General features: G+C 34.6%; 1 protein-coding gene across 1 annotated transcript in view; it reads left to right on the top strand.

The window, feature by feature from the left end:
* The first annotated feature begins 4038 nt into the window (after positions 1-4038).
* NCKAP1 (NCK-associated protein 1) overlaps positions 4039-12787 on the top strand; it is a 100757-nt gene continuing 92008 nt past the window's right edge. Inside the window, exons 1-2 of the mRNA XM_012000062.1 lie at positions 4039-4052; positions 5115-5225. The gene's annotated coding sequence lies outside the window, so the exon portion shown is untranslated. The remainder of the gene's footprint in view (positions 4053-5114; positions 5226-12787) is intronic.

Here is a 12787-nt window from a genome sequence, read left to right as displayed (position 1 = left end):
AGCGATTCTGCCCTCACCTCCTGAGTAGCTGGGATTGCAGGCGCCAGACCATACCTGGCCTTTTTTTGGTGTGTGTTTTTAATAGATAGGGTTTCACCATGTTGGCTAGGCTGGTCTCGAACTCCTGACCTCGTGATCTGCCCGCCTTGGCCTCCCAAAGTGCTGGGATTACAGGCGTGAGCCACTGAGCCCAGCCTAGAGTTGTTTTTATGGAAAATCTTGTTTCCGTAATTGAGAACTCACTATGTATATACATGTATATAAAGAAGTTTTATTTAAAAAATTATTTAGAACTTATTTATTAACTACATGTGTGCCAGGTACCAAAATAAACAGTTTATGTGTATCTTATCTTTTAAATATCTTAACAGTATACCCTATGCAGTAGGTAGTAATAATATCCTCAATTTATAGGTTAGTTAACTGAGGCTGAGAGGTTAGGCAACTTGCCTAAGGTCATATAGGCTATTATTCACTGGACCCAAGAGACAAGACTCTTAATTATTATGTTTAAGTGTATCCTTTAACATTACTATAATTTTATCTGCCACATTAAATAGTCCTAACTTTTAAAAGATTATAATTAGAATATTCATGGAGAATAAAGTTCCAATTCTGAGAACTGGAAATTTAACTATATAAATACTTAAATTTACTTTAGATCTTCTGAAATTTGAAATTATAGTATTTTATGTTTTATGAAAATATGCTGACTCAAGATAAAGTAAAACAGGGTACTTGGGGAAGTTTTCATTTTTCAATTCTGTACTTTATACATAGTTTTCTTTCTGTGTAGTGAAATACCTCTTTTAATCAATTCTCTGAAAAAGTTTTTTATGGTAGGGCTATAAAATTCAGGGATTCAGACATCATTTTACATTGTATTCACCTTTCCTTTTTTTCTATTTTTGGGAGTATGGGGGAATAGAAATGCTCAGATGTTTAATTGAATTGGTAATATGTTAAATCTTTTGATTAAGTCTTTGTGGTAAGCCTTTCTGAAATATATTAGTCTAAAATGTTTTGATAACTAAATATAATAGCGTATTTAGTTTTTAAAAATTTGGTAGTTCAAAAGGAGATGACTTTGAGTTAAGGATTAATTTTGTGTAATGTTGTAGATGTAATAGGGAGATACATGGTTTCAAGTATACCAATAGCAGGCTGTTTTCTGAAACTGCAAGTTGTGATTTTTTTGTCCTCAAAATGAAAGTTTTTTGAGTTTGGGTGGGGAATAAGATGAATTTTTATAAACTGTAACTTCTGGTTAGTTGGAATTTTGCTATACTGTTTTAATATAGTAGGAAACCTTAAAATTTAAAAAAAAATTTTTTTGTAGAGATAGGATCTTGCTGTGTTGCCCAGGCTTGTCTCTAGTTTCTGTCCTCAAGTGATCCTCCCACCTGAGCCTCCCAAAGTGCCAGGATTACAGTTGTGAGCCACCATGCCCAATCAGCCTTCTTACCTGAATTATTTGTTATGGTTCTTTGCCAGGATATATTTCATCTAGCTGATAACTTTTAGTCATGTCAGTTTATTTTTTTCATATACTTCTTTTTTGCCTAAGTATTCCCCATACAAGTGTCTCTCTTGTTATTAAGCAAATACATCAAGTAAGTGGATTTTAGAAAAAGATAAGATGGGGCCCAGTACTTCTGTATCTATTAACCTCTTATTTTTTATTGGCATTTTTTGGGTGCTCTTGGTATGCCAAATACTCTTATAAAGTCTGCAGATACACTTTCATGTAGTGAACATAAAAACTTTTTAGCATAGGTTGTAATTATTATGCGTTTAACAGATGAAGAAACTGAGGCACAGATAGGGAGAATCACGTGCTCATGGGTACAGAGCTGTTAAGTGATGGAGCCAAGATTTTGAACATGGACAGCCTGTCTTGAAACTCAGGTTCTTAACAATTAGGTTAAACTCTGTACAGTTACAACAAATGTAGACTTTAGACTGTGTTTAGGCTATATTTAGATGTTTAGGCTTGAATTGAATAAAGGAAATATTTGATTGAGAGAGAGAATTGTGTTTAATAGTTGCATGAGAAAGTTAACACTAACTTGCTAGTTCTATATATATTATGATATAAAGACTGTTACTACTATGATTACTATTCATATTAGACTTGGATAATTATTATCATCATTATAGCTATTATTAAAAAGCAGCTAGCATTTTTAGAGCACTTATGTGCTTATCATTTTGCTAAATGCTTTACATGGATTCTTTATCTCCTAGTCCTTGTAATAACCCTGTGAGGTAAGTACTAATTTCCCCATTTTACAGGCGAAGAAACATAGATTAGGAGATATTTTGTAATATATTCTAGGTCCCATGGCTAGTAAGTCATGAAAATTGAAACTCAGCCAGTTTTATTCCAGAATATTTGTTTTTAACCTTTGAGGCATACTGCCTCCCAATTAAGTATGTTAGATAATGTCTACTGAGCAGTGTGGAAAAGGTAAAAGGTAAATCAATTCTAGGGAAAGCAGATTATATGGTCCTTTATTTTTTTTTTATTATTTTTTTAGTTTTAAGAGACAGAGCTTCACTCTGTGGCCCAGGCTGCGGTACAGTGGTGTGATTATAGCTCTGTAGCCTTGAACTCCTGAGCTCAAGTGATCTTCCTCCCTCAGCTTCCCAAGTAGCTAGGAGTATAGTTGTGCACCACCACGCCCTTATAATTTTTTTTTTTCTCTTAAAGCCCTGAGCTTACTTCTCTACAACCTCATTTAAAACATTTTTTTTGTAGAGACAGGGTCATGCTATGTTGCCCAGACTAGTCTCCAACTTCTGGCTTAAGCCCCTTAGCCCCTAGTGCTGTAATTATAGGTGTGAGCCACTGGACTTGGACAAAATAAAATTCTGTTCTTTTTGTTTTCAGTGTAAGAAGGAAGAGCTGCTCATTTATATATGTATATGTGTGTATACACACACACGCACACACACGCTTGTTTGGTTATCAACCAAAGAAGTTGTTTATATGTTTACATTCTTAAACAGTAAAATTTGTGATTGTGGGAAATGGATATGGTGATCTGTCATTTTCATTGTATGTGGTAGTCCCTAATAGAGGAATGGATAGCTAAATTTTTCCATAGTTAGAATATGAAAGATAATACTTATGAAAAAACTGTACATAATTTGGAATCACTTTAGGATTTTGCACTACCTCAAGCATGTTTATGATACTTGATTTTTATTATGCGATTGATGTAAGGCAATGCTAATCTATAGCTATTTGTGTTTGGGCAAACTTTTAGTTATATGGTTATTATTCTTAGCTATTATATAATATTTGGGGGGAAGAATATAAATTGGAAGATTTTAAGAATATTTTAAAGAAATGATAGTCTACTCAGGGAAAGTTGGATATATTTTAATATTTATGATGTTGAAATGGAATATACATAGTAGTAATGTCAATCTGGTTAAAGATTATGAAGTTCTACATTTCTTAAGATTTTGTTTTATTTCATTATATTTGAGAATTAAGAGCTTTCTTACTGCATTCCTATTTCCATTTGGAAAATGTAGGAATGTTAACATTGATTTTTATACTTTGGCGTGGTAGGAAGTTAGGTGATGTTTGAAAAATAGTTTCAATTTGAGCTGAAATACGAAAGTCATCCAATAACGATTTATTTTTATTCTCGGCTACCGTTTCTTTTTAAGGTATGTAAAATTTCACTGATGGTTTTGCTCCTGTTTTTATAGCTGCATGTAGTCTTTATTTTCCTTCTTTCTAGTATTATTTTAAGTTGGTTTAGAAAGAGCACCAAGAAACTGACCTGATTGTACACGTACACAGTAGTATTTATATGAATAGTATAAACTCTATAAATTTATTTTATACTAAAACTCGCTACTTAGAATACCTTTAAAATTGTAGCACCATATAATTCTAATCTTGTTCTGTTTTTCATAGTCTGCAGTGCATAAGTTTTCTTCTGAAACGTGTATCATAGTTTGACAATCATTGTTTACACGTAATTTTCTCTCTTTTTATTACAATGCTTCCCCAGCAAGGACAAGTTTGGAAGGTTTGCAAAGCTTTTCACCTTCCCTCTGCCCGCTTGCCCGCTTTCAGATCAGTTTCATGTTTCATAACTTCTCTTTCTGCAATCCACAACATAGCCATAGTAAACAATGGAAAAATATAAAATTGCAGTAGTATATTTCCTCACACATGGCAGACAGATATAACTTTTCAAAGGACACATCCTTTTTAAAACGCAATAAAAAGAAGTTAAATAGAAATGTTGTAATTTTAGTAATTCCCTAAGGAATAACATCTCACTAGGAAGCAGTTAATTAAATGTCACATAATGAAACAAGAACAGTATTCAAGATTATATTCTGTATTGTAGTAGTTCAGGTAGAAAGTTCTTTCTAATAATAATACCTTATATTTGTATAGTGCCTTACGGTTTACTGCAGAGAATGCTGTACTGCTGATATGGTCAAAATGTAAACATATCCATTTGTTCTGTGCTTATGATATATAGAACAGATGTAGATTCATTGTTTGGAGTGCTGCTGGTATGATGGAAAACAGTGTTGTAATTCAGATACTCAGAGGATCAGGCAACACACCTTAGCACTATAAAGACAAGTTTAGCAGCTTCCAGTTCTTTTGAACTAGGGCTCTTGTATTAAAATGTTTCAAGTGAATGAGGAAAACATTTTGGAAAAGACATTTAAACATAAGCTTTTATTTTATAACACTTAGAAAGAAACATGTGTAGTACTCTACTGAATATTTAATTTTGTAATATTTTATTAGCTTCAAATGAATACAATCCTACCTCAAACCAAGAATTTTTTTTTCTTTTTCTTTTTTTTAGGTTTGAGCTTTTTCCTTCACTGCTGTTCTGCGCTAACTGCTTTGAAACTTTCCATGCATTTTTTTTCAGTAGAAGAACATCTCTGTACTGTCTCCCATTGCATATTTCAGCTGTGACAATCCCTGCACTTTGCCTATTCATTTTATCACCTGCTCACCAAAAACAATAAATATCTCTTTAATTTCTAATTGCAGATTTGCTATTTTTGATTTTAGAAGAAGGGTGCATTTCACTTTTTTTATTACTGTTGTTTTATAGGCATGTGGGGACCCCAAGGCAAAACCATCCTACCTTATCGACAAAAACCTGGAATCTGCTGTGAAATTCATAGTCAGAAAATTCCCTGCTGTAGAAACCCGCAACAACAATGTAAGTTATCTAAATTTTTCTATTACTTGATTTTAACCATCTTTTAGATAAACAGTGGTCAACACAGTGCTTATAGTAGCTCTTATTTACCTAATTGTTAACATTTTGATATACAGATTATATATCTTAAGAGTTTTTTTTGAGACAATATTCTTGTGTCTGAGACCAGGAAAAATAACTCTTATCGACATTGCCACTTTATTACAGAAAAGATAAGATCTTAGATTCCTATATATTTATTCCCTTTCAAATTGCAACAAGAGTAAGGTAATAGATATGTATATATTCCAAATTCTTGTGTGACTACTTGGGATGTTTTTGTTTCTTATAGTCATAAACTTCCTGTTGAAGTTAGTAAATGTCTTCATAGAGCTTCTGTTGTTTTAAGTAATTAGCTGTGTTTAGTTTTAAAATGTATTTGTTTTTCTGGTATTTTTGTAATTGACAATGATTTCTAAAGATTAAATAGTATAAGAAAATGATTGTGTTAGGGTCTTTATTATCCTCATATTACTTTTCATGTGGGAAAGTTTTTCTTAGTATACTGAAGAATGGTCATATTCAGAGTCTTTCTGATATGTTTACATATCTTTATAATAATTTCTATGAATAACTACTTTTGGGAAATTAGTTATTTTTTGCCTCAGTGTGGTATTTTCATATAAATTTTGACTCAGAATCTTTCTGCCTGTCTTCTCTTTTTATTTTTTTTTTCTGATATTTTCTTGTTACTATCTTTGCTGCCTCTTTTGCTTTACGTACAAATTTAGTTTAGAAATTTCCTCTCACATATGATCTTCGATTTTGAGAAGCTCTGTTGAAAAGATATATTGTCAGCTGGTCCAAAAATAGTGAGTTATCTCAATTGATTGTTCCCCATCAGTTACAGATCCAGCTCCTTGTTCTACTCTTTGCCCCCTTCTCACTACTGCACTTGACTAGTTTAAAAATAAAAAGATACATTGTCACCTTTTTGTTTTCTCAAATCATGTATGTTCATTGAAGATTTGTATTTAGCCTTTGACACTACTTTTACTTAAAAACTCTTTCATGTAGAAAGAAAATGGTAGTAAGAACCAATAAAAAGAAGTCAGATAAAGTGCTTTTTAAGGCATTTAAAAAAAAATCAAGTCTGTTTTTGGGGAGTACAGGTTAGTAGAGGTTTCATAAAAGATTGTTTTTGTAGAGATGAGATCTCACTATGTTGTCCAGGCTGGTCTTGAACTTCTGGGCTCAAGGGATCCTCCTGCTTCGACCTCTTAAAGTGCTGGAATACAGGCATGAGCTGCTGTGCCCAGCCAGAAAGATTGTTTTATAATTATATCAATATATTAAAACATTATAATTAGTTCCTGATAACAAAATAGGTGATTCAAAACTTGCATTTCTTAACACTATTATTTGTGTGGAGAACTTTTTTTTAGTTACTGACATTAATTGGCTAACTCATCTGAGAGATTATGTACTCTAAAAGAGATTTTATTATGAAAATCTGTCTCATATTTATTTTATATACACTTCTTTTTCTTACAGCTCGTAAAATTTCTGACATGAGCTCTTCAGAGAATCTTTGAAGCTTAGTTTACATATGTGTTTGTGTGTAAACTTATATGTGAGAATGTGCATTGTTTCTTAATAGTAGGTCTTTCCTTAGAAAATTAGAAATATCTGGTGAAACAACAGTAAAATTGTCTGGTAAAAGACCAGTTAAGAGTCTGCAGTTCTTGATATACTGGGCAAACTGTTTATTATCATGCTTTTTTTTTTTTTTTCTTTAATAGCTTTTCTTCTCTTTCTAACTGTTGCACAAAATCGATATTTTTAATAATAGTTTTATTGAGATATTCATATACCATATAATTCACCCATTCAAAGTGTACAATTCAGTGTTTTTTAGTACATTCACAGAGTTGTGCATCCAATACCACAGTTAATTTTAGAACATTTTCATCACCACCCAAGGAAACTTCGTGTCCTTTAGCAGTCACTCCTGATTTCCTGCCAACACCCCTGCCCTAAGGCAACCACTGATGTACTTTCTTTCTGTCTCTGTGCCTATTCTGAAGATTTCATCAGGAATAATATAATATGTGGTCTTCTGTGACTGGTTTTTGTCATTTAACATAATATTTTCAAGGTTTATCCAAGTTGTAGCATGTATCAGTACTTTGTTTTTGTTTTAAGAGACAGGATTTCACTCTGTCATCCAGGGTAGAATGCAGTGGTGGCCATCATAGCTCACTGTAACACTGAACTCCTAGACCAAAATGATCTTCTCCCCTTAGCCTCCTGAGTAACTAGGGCCACAGGTGCATACCACCATGCTCAGCTGTTTTTTAAACATTTAAAAAATTTTTTATCCAGATGTGGTCTGGCTATGTTGCCCAGGTGGGTCTCAGACTCCTGGGCTCAAGAAGTCCTCCCACTTTGACCTCCCAAAGCACTGAGATTACAACTGTGAGCTGCTATGCCCAATCTTCGTTTCTTTTTAATGCCAAATAATATTCCATTGTGTGGATATACCACATTTTATTAATTCATTCATGAGTTGATGGATGTTTGGATTGGTTCTACTTTTTTGCCTATTATGAATAATGTTGCTATAAACATGTGAAAGTTTTTGTATGGATATGTTTTCATTTCTCTTGGCTTTATAAACCTATGAAAGAATTGCTGGGTGGTGTGGTAATTCTGTGCTTAACCTATAAAGTTGATTGTACAATGTTGTTGAATGTTATGACTTACTTGTAGTATTTACTTTGTTTTGTTTGCAAAGCCTGGGTTTTTTCATATTGCCTTTACAATTACTCTTTGTAATGCTACTCTGTTGTTTTTTTACCTGCTGAGGTACTATGTATTGGGTATATATAAAGTCTTGTGATCTCAGTTTTGATCTGGGTCTGCTAAAATTTTGGTGAGAAGTTCCTAGCCAGCTCGAATCAAGACATGAGAAGTGAGATTTCAGTTTTATTATTATTTTTTAACTTATTGAATTAGTTGATGGAGCTTAAAGACTGGAAAAGATAGTAGTGTCTAGGATTGATAGGAGGTTGCGGATTTCTGGCTACTAAGTGCACTGTAGAAGTGGTATTGATACCGCAATCTTTTCTTTCTTCTTCTTGTGCTTTGGATTATTACATAAATAGGTGAAACAGAACATGCTTACTTTTTCTCAGGGACCTAGGTTAGTACTATTTCTACTCTGATTCAAGTCTTACAAGTAACGCATGTCCCCAATTTCAGAAAAGGTACTCATAAAAACAGATTTCTGGTGAAAATACATTTTTTTTTTTTTTTTGAGACACAGTCCTGCTTTGTCACCCAAGCTGAAGTGCAGTGGAGCGATCTCAGCTCACTACAACCTTCCACCTCCTGGTCTCAAGCAATCCTTCTGTCTCAGCCTCCCAGGTAGTTGGAACTACAGGGGCACAACCACTGCACCTGGCTAACTTTTTGTATATTTTGTAAACATGGGGTCTTGCTGTGTTGCCCAGGCTGGTCTCAAACTTCTGGGCTCAAGTGATCCTCCTGGATTGGCCTTCCAAAGTGCTGGGATTACAGGCTTGAGCCAGCGCGCCCAGCCTCAATATATATATATATATATATATTTTGAAGTTTCTAAAATGAATTCTTGCAAGATTCTGCTCTTATCTTGCAGCCAAAAAAATCGTTGATTTTTTATTTTTATTTTTCATTTTTTATTTATTTTTTTTTAGTAACTGCCCTAATCTCCATACTTTTTAATCCCTTTAGAGTCCTTGAGCACATAGTTATTTGATATGCAACAAAGGAAGGCACTGCTGACAGGTAGCAGGATTGGTACAGACATGGCTTCTACAGTGATGATGTTGGACTCTGTTGAGTCATTTTTACTTTCTTGGTAAGGGCCCTTTGTGACCAGTTGTAACAAGTTTTGTATTTCTAATTCTGTATTTAGGGAAAATCTGGGACCAAGGAATGAGGTTTTTTCCTTGGGTCATGATGTTGAACTAAATGCCCCATATGCTTCAGAGCAAGCTGATTAAATGAATTTCAAAATGAATAAAAACCATACCAATTTTATAATTATAGCAACCACTTATTATCTAATGTGTGCCAGGTTATGTGTATTAATAGAGTTCCTCATTTAATTTCAGATTAAGCAAAGTATTTTTGAGCTGAAAGATTATCTAATTTATCTATAATATAAATGCTTTCATTATTTTGAAAGTGTAACTCTCAAATAGAATTTGTTTCTCGTAGGTTTCTTAAGAGTATGTGGAGGGGAATCTCTTATTTTTCTGGATGAACAAAATAGTAGAAAGTCCTTTCTTATTTTATTAACACATAAAAATTATTTTGCCCAGGAAACCTAAAAGGCAATGTAAGCAAATGTTCAGGTGTATGTTAACACTTTTCTAATTTTTTTCCAATATTTTTTAAACTTTTTTTTTGCCTCTTTCCTATATTGCATTATACCTAAAAGGGTAGTTTGTGTTTTTTAAAACAGTAAAAATATTATCTGGAACAATAGTGTTATCATGGAATTAGCCTATTACACATTTTAATGTGAAATTTTGGATTTGATTTCCAAATCAATGAGGAAATGATAAAAATTACTATCCTATATATGTTGAATTAGATCTTGAAGTCTTTAAGAATAGGGACATTGCTGGGGAGTAGAGTGTCACAAGAGTGATATAGGGATTCTAGACTAGGACACAGGCTGTTGTTGAAATAATTTGAAAATTATGTTTTCCTAAGTTAGAGGAATCTTTTATGTTATAGATATTATTTATCCCCTCTCCCAAAAAACATAGAATTATAAGATGTTAAGTACAACATATTTTTTATTTAAGTGGCTTATAAAGTCACTCTAGGAAAGACAAAGTAACTCTAAGTGTAATAATCAGCAGTAAAATTGGTTCAGAGGCGTAGCAATAGAGCCTTTTAAAACTCTGTTTTATCCCTAGCGCCTGATACTTAAGAGGCACTCAATAAATGTCCCATTAGTGAATGGAACTATTTGATACACTCTAACATAGCCAGCTTTCACTTGTATTCAAACATTGCCTTAGACTTATGTCAGGACCTGAACTTACCGACACTTTTTAAAAGTTATTGAGTTAATTTTAGCTAAAAAAAAGATTGTACTTTTTAGTAGAACTATTCAAATACATCTCATTAATGGTATTATTGAAAGTAACCCAGAAATAGAGCAAGAGTCTCAGCTCCTAAAAACATAAATGTGTTTTAGGGGTGGGGTGGTGGAATTGGTGTAGGGAGGCCCTTGACACATGCACGCACTGTGGTTTGGTAAGGACTTAGAAAGAAACGGTAGGCATATTTAACTCCTTCCTAACTTGTCTTTAAGAGGGCATTCCTTGTTTTGTCGCGATTCCTATTAAGATAGTAACATACTGGTTAAGAGGATGGACTCTGGATTCAGTAAAGCAGAATTTGAGTTCTGGTCTTTCCACTTACTAGCTGGATGATTTTGGGCAAATTATTTAACATCTTAAGGTATTGTTCTTTTTGTTTTTTTTGTTTTGTTTTGTTTTGTTTTGTTTTGAGATGGAGTCTCACTCTGTTGTCCAGGCTGGAGTGCAATGACATGATCTTGGCTCACTGCAACCTCTGCCTCCTGGATTCGAGCGATTCTCCTGCCTCAGCTTCCTGAGTAGCTGGGATTACAGGTGCCTACCACCATGCCTGGCTGATTTTCTGTTTTAGTAGAGACAGGTTTCACCGTGCTGGCCAGACTGGTCTCAAACTCCTGACCTCAGGCAGTCCGTCTGCCTCAGCCTCCCAAAGTGCTGGGATTATAGGCATGAGCATGAGCCACCGCACCCAGCCAGGTATCATTGTTCTTATTTTCAAAATGGTGATAATACCAATCTCAAGGAGTAGTTCGTTGCTTCCTAAAGCACATAGTATAGTGTGTGACAAATTGCTTTTGAAGAATGGAAGCTGTTAACATTTACCTCTTTGACTTTTTGGTCTAGTTTGCTGGCTTTTCTTGTGGGTACCCTTTAAATGTGGGTATTTCTAAGTGACTTCTCCCACCTGTGGTGTATGTGTATGAAAGCACTTACCGCTGTGGCTTCAACTAAGTACATATACGATCTCCTATATTCTGTGCTCTAGATCAGGGTCCCCAACCCCCCAGGCCACAGACAGGTATCAGTCCATGGCCTGTTAGGAACCCGGCTGCCCAGCAGGAGATGAGTGGTGGGTGAGTACACTAAGCTTCATCTGTATTTACAGCCACTCCCCATCATTCACATTACTGCCTGAGCTGTTTCTCCTGTCATATTAGCAGTGGCATTAGATTCTCATAGGAGCGTGAACACTGTTGTGAACTGTGAACGCGAGGGATCTAGGTTGCAAGCTCCTTAGGAGATAATCTAATGCCTGATGATCTGTCACTGTCTCCCATCACCCCCAGATGGGACCATCAAGTTGCAGGAAAGCAAGCTTAGGGCTTCCACAGATTCTACATTATGGTGAGTTGTGTGATTTCATTATATATTATAATGTAATAATAGAAATAAAGTGCCCAATAAATGTAATGTGCTTTAGTCACCCCAAACCACCCCACCACCCCTCCACACAGTACATGGAAAAATTGTCTTCCATGAAACTGGTCCCTGGTGCTAAAAAGGTTAGGGACTGCTGCTCTGGAACTGAATTCTGGCTACCCCTTTGGACAGCTCCACAAGCTAAACAGAAAACTTTTTACCCAATATGGAACATGTGATTATCCTACCTTTTTTTTCTCTTTTGTGTTTCCTCCCTTTAGCTGTCACCCTCCACTTGGTTATCTAAACTAGAACCTTCAGAATCCCTTTTGACTTGTAAAAAATATCAAACTTGTCATATATGGCTCGTCCGGGTTCCCCACTATAATGTCACTTGAATTTATCCCCTTCAGGTCTACATTTCCTGCTGGGACAAATGCCATGTTAATCCAAACATTGATTTTTATGCCATCCAATCTCTCTTACTTTCACCTTCCCTTCTTCTCTCCCTCCAACCTCCACCAGGAGAAGCAGAACAAAACAAAAAATCACTTTCTCTGTGGTACCCGATGTCTGCATCTTCCTGGACCACACATTCGTCTTTGAATCCCTGTTGACTGGCATGTAGTAGGCCAACAAATAAGAGTTTGGTTTAGAAGGAATCATCTTACTGTAAAATAATGTAACTGGGAGTTGTAACAACATACTTCATCATGAATAAATATATATACCCTAATGGAAAATCAAAGGAATATTTGGTCCTGAGCAATTAAACATTGCCAGAATTTAAGCAGTTTTGATACAATGAGAATTAACTGAAATGTCAATTTTCTTTTAAAAAGGTATCATCAGTATTGAGTTGTTAATGACTCTTTGACATACAAAAGTCTTTAGTTCTATCTTGACAAAACCATAAATAAAAGAACTCCTCAGGAGATGCAAGTAAGCCTTGCTTTGATATATTTGGAAAGTAATTGAAATAGGTCAAATAGTGGCAGGGAATTGCATCAGCACTGGTGACCTACCTAAAGTGATTTAAATTTTTTGCTTTTTATTTTTGCC

This window comes from Mandrillus leucophaeus, unplaced genomic scaffold (genome assembly GCF_000951045.1).
Source record: "Mandrillus leucophaeus isolate KB7577 unplaced genomic scaffold, Mleu.le_1.0 Scaffold614, whole genome shotgun sequence".
Classification (NCBI taxonomy): Eukaryota; Metazoa; Chordata; class Mammalia; order Primates; family Cercopithecidae; genus Mandrillus; species Mandrillus leucophaeus.
Note: the sequence above shows the minus strand (reverse complement) of the source record. Positions and strands in the feature narration are given on the sequence as shown.